A 15,248-nucleotide genomic window follows, 5' to 3' on the forward strand; every position below is an offset into this window, starting at 1 on the left:
ACATTCTCAGTCTCAATATAAGCAAGTGAACTGGCAGTGCTCCTCCCAGCACTTGCAGGGGGCGTGCAAATGGTGGTAGGATCCACCTCTTTCCATACAGTCTTGGGAAGGCCAGGCCTAGACATCATAACTGCAGACACACTTGGACTCTCCTTGGAGAGTTGTATTATCTTTGAACGCACAGTTGTTTTTTCCTTTGCTTTTTAACAAGCTTACATTTTTTAAAATTTTTCGAGAGGGAGGAGGTCTTCCATCTTCATGAGAAGCTGAACCACCAGTCATGAACATAGGACAAGCCTTAGTTTTTCCTTGCCACTTCATGTTGTGAGTGGCATATTGCCAATTTTACGTTTCTCATAAGATAATTAATTTTGGGGCATTTGCCAGAAAACACCAAGATTGGCAAATTTGCCACTGGCGCCCTGTGCTCTTCACAGATGAAAGCAGGTTCTTACTGAGCACATGTGACAGACGTGACAGAGTCTGGAGACGCCAAGGAGAACGTTCTGCTGCCTGCAACATCCTCCTGTATGACCGGTTTGGCAGTGGGTCAGTAATGGTGTGGGGTGGCATTTCTTTGGGGGGCCGCACAGCCCTCCGTGTGCTCGCCAGAGGTAGCCTGACTGCCATTAGGTACCGAGATGAGATCCTCAGACCCCTTGTGAGACCATATGCTGGTGCGGTTGGCCCTGGGTTCCTCCTAATGCAAGACAATGCTAGACCTCATGTGGCTGGAGTGTGTCAGCAGTTCCTGTAAGACGAAGGCATTGATGCTATGGACTGGCCTGCCCGTTCCCCAGACCTGAATCCAATTGAGAACATCTGGGACATCATGTCTCGCTCCATCCACCAACGCCACGTTGCACCACAGACTGTCCAGGAGTTGGCGGATGCTTTAGTCCAGGTCTGGGAGGCGATCCCTCAGGAGACCATCCGCCACCTCATCAGGAGCATGCTCAGGCATTGTAGGGGGGTCATACAGGCACGTGGAGGCCACACACACTACTGAGCCTCATTTTGACTTGTTTTAAGGACATTACATCAAAGTTGGATCAGCCTGTAGTGTGTTTATCCACTTTAATTTTGAGGGTGACTCCAAATCCAGACCTCCATGGGTTAATAAATTTGATTTCCATTGATAATTTTTGTGTGATTTTGTTGTCAGCACATTCAACTATGTAAAGAACAAATTATTTAATAAGAATATTTCATTCATTCAGATATAGGATGTGTTATTTTAGTGTTCCCTTTATTTTTTTGAGCAGTGTATATATATATGCGAAGCACAACTTGGAATTTACAGGAAAAGGTTCGAAGAAAAGAATTACCCTAAAACTATACTGGACGGAGCCATGGAGAGAACAAAAAACCTGGAGAGAGAACAATTACTTACCTACAAAGAAAAAACAGAGAGGAAGGAGTCCGTCTCCTTCGTAACAACCTATAACAGCCATGAACACTCCATCAGAACCTCATTAAAAACACACTGGGGCATACTCCTGATGGATCCCATCCTTAAGGAAATTCTACCTGCACAACCTGAGCTGATCTTCCGTAAATCTAGAAATCTTAAGGACATTCTCGCACCAAGTATGCTACGAGCACTACCATCAGAAGACAATCCACGCTCTCTTCCAAAATGCGTTGGAGCATACAAATGTGGACATTGCAATATCTGTAGATTCCTGAACCCTAATAGGAGGACTTTCAGCAACACCGGTGGTACCAAAGAATTTAAAATCAAAGACTTTATGAACTGTAATAGCACGTCAATCATATACCTCATGGAATGCACATGTCACAAAAAGTATGTAGGCAAAACAAAGCGGACGTTGAAAATCAGGATTCAAGAACACATACGTAGCATAAAGAACAAATCGGAAACACATTTACTCTACAGACATTTTAAACAAGAACATCAGTCCAACCCGGAAGAACTGTCCTTTAAGGCAATTGAACACGTTACAAATGGCGAAAGAGGAGGAGACCTAGCGAAGAAGCTGTCCCAGAGAGAGATGTACTGGATCTTCCAGCTGAAAACTACCCATCCATTGGGATTTAACGAAGGATATGAGATCGCACCGTTCCTATGAAGAAAAGCTAAATCCTGGTCTTATTCCTTCAATCATATTTTCACCTATTTTTCTCACTGTATATCTCGAACCCCTATGCACTTAGCACTTTATTTAACCTGAATCACAATATGAAGCACCTGTATAAATTGTTAATTTGCCTGTCATGTTAATAAATTCAGATTGCTGTGCGACTCAGTTACTTATCCACGAGATACAGTCATACCACACTGGCGGACGCCCAATCTCGCCCGATCTTGGAAGCTAAGCAGTGTAGGGCCCAAATAGTACCAAGCGGGGAACCACTTGGGAAGATTGGGTACTGTACAATGTGAGATATATTTAGCCCACGACACACCAGCAATGTAAAATATTGACATAAATACGGGCTCATTGACCACCCTTGTCCAATCTCACATAATACACGATTATATTGCATAGATAAAACTGTGCAATATATCTAATCTTACGCTCTGTCCAGTATTTTAATTATTACACCAATAACTTATATGTACACCTATGTACACAGTTTAACACTCCTCCACCCCCTTGTGGCAGGTGCACTTTTTATTCGTATTTATCCATCACTGAAAAATTCAACGCACTATAAGCACAATGTACTGAAACAAATATTTATTCTTTATTTGATAAGCACTATTAAAACACCATACATTGGCCTTCTAATAATAAATAAAGTTTTATATATAAATGCTTCACTAATATATAAATAGCGCAGTTAGCAAGTTACTTAACTTATTTCATATATATATACTTCTGAAAATTAATTATTAAGTAGTATGATCTCCTTCCAATATAACCTTCTCTATGCCCCAAACCCTGTGACGAACTGAACAACCTATAAGTTATTAATCTTTGCTTTATTTGTTTTTTCTATGTATATCGGAATAAGCCGTAAAAATCACTCAATGAACGTGTCCTGCCTAATCTGGCTCCTTAAAGATGGCCGCCGTGATGATTGACAACTCAATTGGTCCAACCACCACTTAAGACACAAGCTGCACAGCGCCCACACAGAGATGCAGAAACGGACCGCCGTGCGCATGCGCTATGCACAGGAAGTGTGGCAGCGCAATGCCTACTAAGAGACGCGAGGACCGGAAATGGGGCACCGCGCGCATGCGCAGTACGCGGAATCGGCCACAGGAAGCGGGGCGGAAGTGGGGCAAAAGCGCTCCTGGACATATCTTTCTCTATTCTATATTGTAATACCATTTAAAACACTCGTTTTTCAACTAAACTCATCCCATGAAGTCTAAGCTCCCTAGATCTATCTCTGGCAACATATGGACCTTAGTTTTTATGATGCCGTTTCTAATTGTTTAACCAAGTAGTTCCAAACAGGAAGTGATGTCACAGTTACATTGTTAATCACTCTGGCTATAAATAGAATGTCTGCTCAGTAGCCCTCTACCCCTTGATGAAGTCAGATGGACGAAACGCGTTGGGCATACCTCAAGTGACCTTCCTTTTTTAAGATAAGCACCTTTCTCTTATCTGAAAATATTTTTATATTTTTTATTGTTCCAGTTATGTTTTCTATGTTTTATTAGTTTAAATTCATGTTTTAAATCCAACCCTTATACTTTTATATTTTCTCTACACTTTTTTAGACCATCCAAAAAATATACAATTCTCTTATTGTAATTATAATTTGTATTTTTATAATTTGTAATAAATTTCCCCCTGTTTTTTAGACATACGTATTTTTATTGTTTCTTCATATATATATCCTTTTATGCGTAGACACTGTGAGTCGCTATTACCCCAACCCTCCCTTGCACATTTTTAACTAACAGGCAGCTTATCACTGCCTATATATTGGGGTCAGCTGACGCCTTTTATTCCTAAAGGAGTGTCTACATTTTGTGGCTAATATATTTTATGTGTATATATTTTTAAACATTATAGCCGGCCTATACACATATACTCGTGGCGCCATACTCTCACCACGCCATATATATATATATATATAAGTGACGAAAGAAACTGCGGCACTCGGGGACTGCTGAAAAGTCAGTGTATTAAATACAATAATCCCTCTATCAACGTTTCAGGGAGTTCAACCCCTTTCTCAAGATGTGAAAGAAAAAAGAAAAGAAAAGAATCCCACTCACCTTTATAGGAAGAAGAAAAACCCGCCACGACACCCGTGCGTGCAGACCCAAAACTCCTTGTCCGGCATGGGGGAGGCGCCTGGAGATGACGTTCCGCGACCTCCACGCTGTGCCCGAGCGCCCGTTGCCTAGCAACGACGGATGCTGAACCCGCAGGCCGGAGGCTGAAGAACGGGAAGAGAGAGAGGACACAAAACATAGCGCTATAGAAAAAGAGCTCGGTGGATTGAACACAAAGACTTTGTGGCGGCGATCACTGCCGCTGCAGTCTGAATTATCCTGTGTTTCTTTGTCCCCCCCATCAGTGCTGCTTAGTATTCCCTCTATCCACACACTTCTGTTCCCCCATCCACACTGCTCTGTCTCCTCCCTCCAATCAACAACACTCTTACCTCATCCGAGCAGCTTTGTCTTCTGCTCAGACCTTCAGTTGCATATACTGCATGTGTGTATTCCAATGAGCACACAAATCTGTGAATTAGCAGCTCCACCATTGTGTGAGTGACAGCAATCTCACTCTGTGAGAGTGCTGAATCTGCACTTACCCATAGGCTGTGATGGCATACCATATCTGTATTGCGCAAGGAACACGTCCATTAAGGCGTCAGCCTTAATGATCGGAATTTCATTGCTTTTTGTAGTTTGAGTGGAAGAGTTACAACAGGTTTCTGAAATTTCATGATCATGTCTAAGAAGCCTTAATGGGACATGTGAAACCGTAAGGTTTTTTGTCTATGAAATTTCATAGCTTTTATTAAATTTATTTTTTTAATTCAGAAATGTAAAAATTTCACTGTAAGAATAAACATTTGATTTTTTGAAATGTTTAATGAAAATGTTCGTATAACATCACTGTTCTGTGCAAAATGCAAAAATAATTTTATTTACTAAACAGAATTGTTATATTTTAGCTTTGGTCAAAATACTTTGCTGCCTTTGCAGATGATACAGGGAGGGGGTAGGCGGCAGCAGCCTGTGACTAAGGCTGGGGGCATGTGTGAAATGCATTGTGTGTACGTGTATGTGTGTTAGGTGCCGTGCTTATATATATATGTGTGGGTCAGGTACTGCGTATATATATACTAGAGATGAGCGGGTTCGGTTTCTCTGAATCCGAACCCGCCCGAACTTCATGGTTTTTTTCACGGGTCCGAGCAGACTCGGATCCTCCCGCCTTGCTCGGTTAACCCGAGCGCGCCCGAACGTCATCATGACGCTGTCGGATTCTCGCGAGACTCGGATTCTATATAAGGAGCCGCGCGTCGCCGCCATTTTCACACGTGCATTGAGATTGATAGGGAGAGGACGTGGCTGGCGTCCTCTCCATTCAGATTAGAAGAGAGAGAGAGAGAGAGAGAGATTGACCTGATTTACTGGAGTTTAGGAGTACTGTAGAAGTGTAGAGAGTGCAGAGTTTACTAGTGACTGACCACAGTGACCACCAGACAGTGCAGTTTTATTTAATATATCCGTTCTCTGCCTGAAAAAAACGATACACACAGTGACTCAGTCACATACCATATCTGTGTGCACTGCTCAGCCCAGTGTGCTGCATCATCTATGTATATATATCTGACTGTGCTCAGCTCACACAGCTTATAATTGTGGGGGAGACTGGGGAGCACTGCAGTGCCAGTTATAGGTTATAGCAGGAGCCAGGAGTACATATTATATTAAAATTAAACAGTGCACACTTTTGCTGCAGGAGTGCCACTGCCAGTGTGACTGACCAGTGACCTGACCACACTGACCACCAGTATAGTTAGTAGTATACTATATTGTGATTGCCTGAAAAAGTTAAACACTCGTCGTGTGACTTCACTTGTGTGGTGTTTTTTTTTTTTATTCTATAAAAAACTCATTCTGCTGACAGACAGTGTCCAGCAGGTCCGTCATTATATAATATATACCTGTCCGGCTGCAGTAGTGATATATATATATTTTTTATATCATTATTTATCATCCAGTCGCAGCAGACACAGTACGGTAGTTCACGGCTGTAGCTACCTCTGTGTCGGCACTCGGCAGTCCATCCATAATTGTATACCACCTACCCGTGTTTTTTTTTTCTTTCTTCTTTATACATACATACTACTACATCTCTTTATCAACCAGTCTATATTAGCAGCAGACACAGTACAGTACGGTAGTCCACGGCTGTAGCTACCTCTGTGTCGGCACTCGGCAGTCCGTCCATAATTGTATACCACCTACCCGTGGTTTTTTTTTCTTTCTTCTTTATACATACATACTACTACATCTCTTTATCAACCAGTCTATATTAGCAGCAGACACAGTACAGTACGGTAGTCCACGGCTGTAGCTACCTCTGTGTCGGCACTCGGCAGTCCGTCCATAATTGTATACCACCTACCCGTGGTTTTTTTTTCTTTCTTCTTTATACATACATACTACTACATCTCTTTATCAACCAGTCTATATTAGCAGCAGACACAGTACAGTACGGTAGTTCACGGCTGTAGCTACCTCTGTGTCGGCACTCGGCAGTCCGTCCATAATTGTATACCACCTACCCGTGTTTTTTTTTTCTTTCTTCTTTATACATACATACTACTACATCTCTTTATCAACCAGTCTATATTAGCAGCAGACACAGTACAGTACGGTAGTTCACGGCTGTAGCTACCTCTGTGTCGGCACTCGGCAGTCCGTCCATAATTGTATACCACCTACCCGTGGTTTTTTTTTCTTTCTTCTTTATACATACATACTACTACATCTCTTTATCAACCAGTCTATATTAGCAGCAGACACAGTACAGTACGGTAGTCCACGGCTGTAGCTACCTCTGTGTCGGCACTCGGCAGTCCGTCCATAATTGTATACTAGTATCCATCCATCTCAATTGTTTACCTGAGGTGCCTTTTAGTTGTGCCTATTAAAATATGGAGAACAAAAATGTTGAGGTTCCAAAATTAGGGAAAGATCAAGATCCACTTCCACCTCGTGCTGAAGCTGCTGCCACTAGTCATGGCCGAGACGATGAAATGCCAGCAACGTCGTCTGCCAAGGCCGATGCCCAATGTCATAGTACAGAGCATGTCAAATCCAAAACACCAAATATCAGTAAAAAAAGGACTCCAAAACCTAAAATAAAATTGTCGGAGGAGAAGCGTAAACTTGCCAATATGCCATTTACCACACGGAGTGGCAAGGAACGGCTGAGGCCCTGGCCTATGTTCATGGCTAGTGGTTCAGCTTCACATGAGGATGGAGGCACTCAGCCTCTCGCTAGAAAAATGAAAAGACTCAAGCTGGCAAAAGCAGTAGCACCGCAAAGAACTGTGCGTTCTTCGAAATCCCAAATCCACAAGGAGAGTCCAATTGTGTCGGTTGCGATGCCTGACCTTCCCAACACTGGACTTGAAGAGCATGCGCCTTCCACCATTTGCACGCCCCCTGCAAGTGCTGGAAGGAGCACCCGCAGTCCAGTTCCTGATAGTCAGATTGAAGATGTCAGTGTTGAAGTACACCAGGATGAGGAGGATATGGGTGTTGCTGGCGCTGGGGAGGAAATTGACCAGGAGGATTCTGATGGTGAGGTGGTTTGTTTAAGTCAGGCACCCGGGGAGACACCTGTTGTCCGTGGGAGGAATATGGCCGTTGACATGCCTGGTGAAAATACCAAAAAATTCAGCTCTTCGGTGTGGAGGTATTTCAACAGAAATGCGGACAACAGGTGTCAAGCCGTGTGTTCCCTTTGTCAAGCTGTAATAAGTAGGGGTAAGGACGTTAACCACCTCGGAACATCCTCCCTTATACGTCACCTGCAGCGCATTCATAATAAGTCAGTGACAAGTTCAAAAACTTTGGGTGACAGCGGAAGCAGTCCACTGACCAGTAAATCCCATCCTCTTGTAACCAAGCTCACGCAAACCACCCCACCAACTCCCTCAGTGTCAATTTCCTCCTTCCCCAGGAATGCCAATAGTCCTGCAGGCCATGTCACTGGCAATTCTGATGATTCCTCTCCTGCCTGGGATTCCTCCGATGCATCCTTGCGTGTAACGCCTACTGCTGCTGGCGCTGCTGTTGTTGCTGCTGGGAGTCGATGGTCATCCCAGAGGGGAAGTCGTAAGACCACTTTTACTACTTCCACCAAGCAATTGACTGTCCAACAGTCCTTTGCGAGGAAGATGAAATATCACAGCAGTCATCCTACTGCAAAGCGGATAACTGAGGCCTTGGCATCCAGGGTGGTGAGAAACGTGGTTCCGGTATCCATCATTACTGCAGAGCCAACTAGAGACTTGTTGGAGGTACTGTGTCCCCGGTACCAAATACCATCTAGGTTCCATTTCTCTAGGCAGGCGATACCGAAAATGTACACAGACCTCAGAAAAAGAGTCACCAGTGTCCTAAAAAATGCAGCTGTACCCAATGTCCACTTAACCACGGACATGTGGACAAGTGGAGCAGGGCAGGGTCAGGACTATATGACTGTGACAGCCCACTGGGTAGATGTATGGACTCCCGCCGCAAGAACAGCAGCGGCGGCACCAGTAGCAGCATCTCGCAAACGCCAACTCTTTCCTAGGCAGGCTACGCTTTGTATCACCGCTTTCCAGAATACGCACACAGCTGAAAACCTCTTACGGCAACTGAGGAAGATCATCGCGGAATGGCTTACCCCAATTGGACTCTCCTGTGGATTTGTGGCATCGGACAACGCCAGCAATATTGTGTGTGCATTAAATATGGGCAAATTCCAGCACGTCCCATGTTTTGCACATACCTTGAATTTGGTGGTGCAGAATTATTTAAAAAACGACAGGGGCGTGCAAGAGATGCTGTCGGTGGCCAGAAGAATTGCGGGACACTTTCGGCGTACAGGCACCACGTACAGAAGACTGGAGCACCACCAAAAACTACTGAACCTGCCCTGCCATCATCTGAAGCAAGAAGTGGTAACGAGGTGGAATTCAACCCTCTATATGCTTCAGAGGTTGGAGGAGCAGCAAAAGGCCATTCAAGCCTATACAATTGAGCACGATATAGGAGGTGGAATGCACCTGTCTCAAGCGCAGTGGAGAATGATTTCAACGTTGTGCAAGGTTCTGCTGCCCTTTGAACTTGCCACACGTGAAGTCAGTTCAGACACTGCCAGCCTGAGTCAGGTCATTCCCCTCATCAGGCTTTTGCAGAAGAAGCTGGAGACATTGAAGGAGGAGCTAACACGGAGCGATTCCGCTAGGCATGTGGGACTTGTGGATGGAGCCCTTAATTCGCTTAACAAGGATTCACGGGTGGTCAATCTGTTGAAATCAGAGCACTACATTTTGGCCACCATGCTCGATCCTAGATTTAAAGCCTACCTTGGATCTCTCTTTCCGGCAGACACAAGTCTGCTGGGGTTGAAAGACCTGCTGGTGAGAAAATTGTCAAGTCAAGCGGAACGCGACCTGTCAACATCTCCTCCTTCACATTCTCCCGCAACTGGGGGTGCGAGGAAAAGGCTCAGAATTCCGAGCCCACCCGCTGGCGGTGATGCAGGGCAGTCTGGAGCGACTGCTGATGCTGACATCTGGTCCGGACTGAAGGACCTGACAACGATTACGGACATGTCGTCTACTGTCACTGCATATGATTCTCTCCCCATTGAAAGAATGGTGGAGGATTATATGAGTGACCGCATCCAAGTAGGCACGTCACACAGTCCATACTTATACTGGCAGGAAAAAGAGGCAATTTGGAGGCCCTTGCACAAACTGGCTTTATTCTACCTAAGTTGCCCTCCCACAAGTGTGTACTCCGAAAGAGTGTTTAGTGCCGCCGCTCACCATGTCAGCAATCGGCGTACGAGGTTACATCCAGAAAATGTGGAGAAGATGATGTTCATTAAAATGAATTATAATCAATTCCTCCGCGGTGACATTGACCAGCAGCAATTGCCTCCACAAAGTACACAGGGAGCTGAGATGGTGGATTCCAGTGGGGACGAATTGATAATCTGTGAGGAGGGGGATGTACACCGTGATATATCGGAGGATGATGATGAGGTGGACATCTTGCCTCTGTAGAGCCAGTTTGTGCAAGGAGAGATTAATTGCTTCTTTTTTCGGGGGGGTCCAAACCAACCCGTCATATCAGTCACAGTCGTGTGGCAGACCCTGTCACTGAAATTATGGGTTGGTTAAAGTGTGCATGTCCTGTTTTGTTTATACAACATAAGGGTGGGTGGGAGGGCCCAAGGACAATTCCATCTTGCACCTCTTTTTTCTTTTCTTTTTCTTTGCGTCATGTGCTGTTTGGGGAGGGTTTTTTGGAAGGGACATCCTGCGTGACACTGCAGTGCCACTCCTAAATGGGCCCGTGTTTGTGTCGGCCACTAGGGTCGCTTATCTTACTCACACAGTCAGCTACCTCATTGCGCCTCTTTTTTTCTTTGCGTCATGTGCTGTTTGGGGAGGGTTTTTTGGAAGGGACATCCTGCGTGACACTGCAGTGCCACTCCTAAATGGGCCCGGTGTTTGTGTCGGCCACTACGGTCGCTAATCTTACTCACACAGCTACCTCATTGCGCCTCTTTTTTTCTTTGCGTCATGTGCTGTTTGGGGAGGGTTTTTTGGAAGGGACATCCTACGTGACACTGCAGTGCCACTCCTAGATGGGCCCGGTGTTTGTGTCGGCCACTAGGGTCGCTAATCTTACTCACACAGCTACCTCATTGCGCCTCTTTTTTTCTTTGCGTCATGTGCTGTTTGGGGAGGGTTTTTTGGAAGGGACATCCTGCGTGACACTGCAGTGCCACTCCCAAATGGGCCCGGTGTTTGTGTCGGCCACTACGGTCGCTAATCTTACTCACACAGCTACCTCATTGCGCCTCTTTTTTTCTTTGCGTCATGTGCTGTTTGGGGAGGGTTTTTTGGAAGGGACATCCTGCGTGACACTGCAGTGCCACTCCTAGATGGGCCCGGTGTTTGTGTCGGCCACTAGGGTCGCTTATCTTACTCACACAGTCAGCTACCTCATTGCGCCTCTTTTTTTCTTTGCGTCATGTGCTGTTTGGGGAGGGTTTTTTGGAAGGGACATCCTGCGTGACACTGCAGTGCCACTCCTAGATCGGCCCGGTGTTTGTGTCGGCCACTACGGTCGCTAATCTTACTCACACAGCTACCTCATTGCGCCTCTTTTTTTCTTTGCGTCATGTGCTGTTTGGGGAGGGTTTTTTGGAAGGGACATCTTGCGTGACACTGCAGTGCCACTCCTAGATGGGCCCGGTGTTTGTGTCGGCCACTAGGGTCGCTTATCTTACTCACACAGTCAGCTACCTCATTGCGCCTCTTTTTTTCTTTGCGTCATGTGCTGTTTGGGGAGGGTTTTTTGGAAGGGCCATCCTGCGTGACACTGCAGTGCCACTCCTAGATGGGCCCGGTGTTTGTGTCGGCCACTACGGTCGCTAATCTTACTCACACAGCTACCTCATTGCGCCTCTTTTTTTCTTTGCGTCATGTGCTGTTTGGGGAGGGTTTTTTGGAAGGGACATCCTGCGTGACACTGCAGTGCCACTCCTAAATGGGCCCGGTGTTTGTGTCGGCCACTAGGGTCGCTAATCTTACTCACACAGCTACCTCATTGCGCCTCTTTTTTTCTTTGCGTCATGTGCTGTTTGGGGAGGGTTTTTTGGAAGGGACATCCTGCGTGACACTGCAGTGCCACTCCTAGATGGGCCAGGTGTTTGTGTCGGCCACTAGGGTCGCTTAGCTTAGTCATCCAGCGACCTCGGTGCAAATTTTAGGACTAAAAATAATATTGTGAGGTGTGAGGTATTCAGAATAGACTGAAAATGAGTGGAAATTATGGTTTTTGAGGTTAATAATAATATGGGATCAAAATGACCCCCAAATTCTATGATTTAAGCTGTTTTTTAGGGTTTTTTGAAAAAAAACACCCGAATCCAAAACACACCCGAATCCGACAAAAAAAATTCGGTGAGGTTTTGCCAAAACGCGGTCGAACCCAAAACACGGCCGCGGAACCGAACCCAAAACCAAAACACAAAACCCGAAAAATTTCAGGCGCTCATCACTATTATATACAGTATCTGTGTGTTTCAGGTGCCGTGCGTATATATATGTGTGTGTTTCAGGTGCCGCGCATATATATGTGTGTCAGGTGGCACGCATATATATGTGTGTGTCAGTTGGCGCGCATATATGTGTCAGGTGGCGCGCATATATATACGTGTGTTTCAGGGGCCGAGCGCGCGCGCGTGTATGTCAGGTGCCACGCATGTACATATACCCATGTGTGTAAGTGGTGCTGTTGCGCATGTATGTGTGTGTCAGGTGCCACGCGTGTATATGTGTGTGTTTGTTAAATGCTACATCTGTGTATATGTGCCACTTGCTGTGTAAATGCTACATGTGTGTGTGTCAGGTGCTGTGCATATATATGATTGTTTCAGGTACTGCGTGTATAGATGTGTGTCAGGTGCTGTGTGTTTATGTGTGTGTGTGTGGTGCCGCGCGTGTAAGTGTGTGTAAGAGAGGTGACGCGTGTGTGTCAGGTGTCGCACGTGTACATACACGTGTGTGTGTGTGTCAGTTGTGTGAGGTGCCACATGTTTGCCAGGTGCCGTGCGTGTATATGTGTGTTAAATGCTACATGCATTTATTATGTGTGTGTGCCAAGTACTGCGTGTGTATATTAGTGCATCTGATGCTGTGCCTGTATATGTGTGTGTCTGGTGCTGCGTGTGTATGCAACAGTTGCCACACAAGGGTGTGTGTCAGGTGTTGTGCGTGTATATATGTGTGTGTAAGGTGTTGTGCATTTATATGTGTGTGTCAGGTGCTGCGCATGTATGTGTGTGTGTGTGTGTGTGTGTCAGGTGCTGCACATGTACATGTGTGTGTGTTTGTTAAATGCTATGTCTGTGTATATGTGCATGTGTGCCAGGTGCTGCGCAAATGCTATGTGTGTGTGTGTGTGTGTGTGTTAGGTGCTGTGCATATATATATATATGATTGTTTCAGGTACTGCGTGTATAAATGTGTGTCAGGTGCTGCGCATGTATGTGTCTTTGTCAGGTGCTGCACATGTATATGTGTGTGTGTGTCAGGTGCTGTGCATATATATGTGTGCGTGTCAGGTGCTGCACATATATATGATTGTTTCAGGTACTGCGCGTATATATGTGTGTGTCAGGTGCTGCACGCGTATGTGTGTGTCTGGTGCGCATGTATGTATGTATGTGTTTGGTGCTGCGTTTGTATGCATCAGCTGTCACGTGTGTGTCAGGTGTTGAACGTGTAAGTGGGTGTGAGTGTTAGGTGCTGCGCATGTATGTGTGTGTGTCAGGTGCTGCGCGTGTGTGGTGCCACGCGTGTACATGTGTGTGTGTGTGGTGCCGCGTGTGTGTGTCAGTCAGGTGTTGCACGTGTACGTATACGTGTGTGTCAGGTGTCGCGCGTGTACGTATACGTGTGTGTCAGTTGTGTGAGGTACCACGTATTTGTGCCAGGTGCCGCGCGTGTATATGTATGTTAAATGCTACATGCATATATATGTGTGTGTGTGCCAAGTACTGCGTGTGTATATTAGTGCGTCTGATGCTGTGCCTGTATATGTGTGTGTATGCATCAGTTGCTGCGAGCGGGTGTGTGTCAGGTGTTGTGCATGTATATATGTGTGTGTAAGGTGTTGCGTGTGTATATGTGTGTCAGGTGCTGCGCATGTATGTGTCTGTGTCAGGTGCTGCGCAAGTATATGTGTGTGTGTGTGTGTGTGTGTGTCAGGTGCTGCACGTATATGTGTGTGTGTCAGGTGCTGCGCGTGTATGTGTGTGTCTGGTGCTGCGTTTGTATGCGTCAGTTGCCGCGTGTGTGTCAGGTGTTGAACGTGTATGTGGGTGTGTGTGTCAGGTGCTGTGCATGTATGTGTGTGTGTCAGGTGCTGCGCGTGTATATATGTGTGTCAGGTGCAGCGCATGTATATGTGTGTGTCAGGTGCTGCGCGTATATATGTATGTGAGTGGCAGGTGCTGCGCGTGTATGTGTGCATGGCAGGTGCGCGTGTATATGTGTGTGTGAGGTGCTGCGAGTGTATGTGTGTGTCAGGTGCTGTGTGTGTGTGTTAAATGCCATGTGTATATATGTGTCAGGTGCTGCCTGTGTATGTGTGTCAGGTGCTACGTGTCTATGTGTGTGTCATGTGCTACATGTCTGTGTGTGTCAGGCGCTACATGTTTATATTAGTGTGTCAGCTGTTGCACGCATTTGTGTGTGTCAGGTGTTGCACGTGTATATGTGTGTGTGTGTGTCAGGTGTTGCGCGTGTATATGTGTGTGTTTCAGGTGTTGCACGTCTACAGTATGTGTGTGTGTCAGGTGCTGCACGTGTATATGTGAGTGTCAGGTGTTGCATGTGTATGTGTGTTAGGTGCTGCGCATGTATGTGAGTGTGTGTCAGGTGCTGCGAGTATATATGTGTGTGTGTGAGAAGGTTCTGTGCATGTTAAATGCCGTGTGTGTGTGTTTCAGTTGCTGCATGTGTATATTAGTGTGTTTGATGTTGTGCTTGTGTGTATATGTGTGTGTCAGGTGCTGTGTGTGTGTTAAATGCAGCTCCCCCCCACACACATTCAGAGCTCTCTGGATCTGCTCTCACTGTCTCTGGATCTGCGCTGTCTTCCACAGATGCTAGCAGGTTGTCTTTCCCCTGCCTGTTACCGGCTGTGCTGTAAGTGTTCTTCCATGACTCCTGTCAGCATGCACTGCTTGAATGACTGCAGATCAGTGGTTCCCCTCACACCCCTATATATATATATATATATATATATATATATATATATATATATATATATATATGTGCCTTACACTTATTTTTCACTTCTTACGCCTTGACAAGGGGTTGGATACCCCGAAATGTTGGTGGAACATGCCGTGAATTTTCTCAAATACACATCGCTTGTTGTAAGACCTTGAGTGCCGCAGAATTTTTCCATTTTATTACAAGTTACTTACTGAGGGCACCGTGGCGCATGAGTCACCAGAGGAGTCCCGGGCTGTATTGTATTG

At 45.7% G+C, this 15,248-nt stretch overlaps 1 pseudogene; it reads left to right on the top strand.

Annotated features, from left to right (window-relative positions):
• The first annotated feature begins 2,284 nt into the window (after nt 1–2,284).
• On the top strand, nt 2,285–2,403 carry LOC134946155 (5S ribosomal RNA; annotated as a pseudogene).
• Nucleotides 2,404–15,248: the final 12,845 nt, after the last annotated feature.

This window comes from Pseudophryne corroboree, chromosome 7 (genome assembly GCF_028390025.1).
Source record: "Pseudophryne corroboree isolate aPseCor3 chromosome 7, aPseCor3.hap2, whole genome shotgun sequence".
NCBI lineage: Eukaryota > Metazoa > Chordata > Amphibia > Anura > Myobatrachidae > Pseudophryne > Pseudophryne corroboree.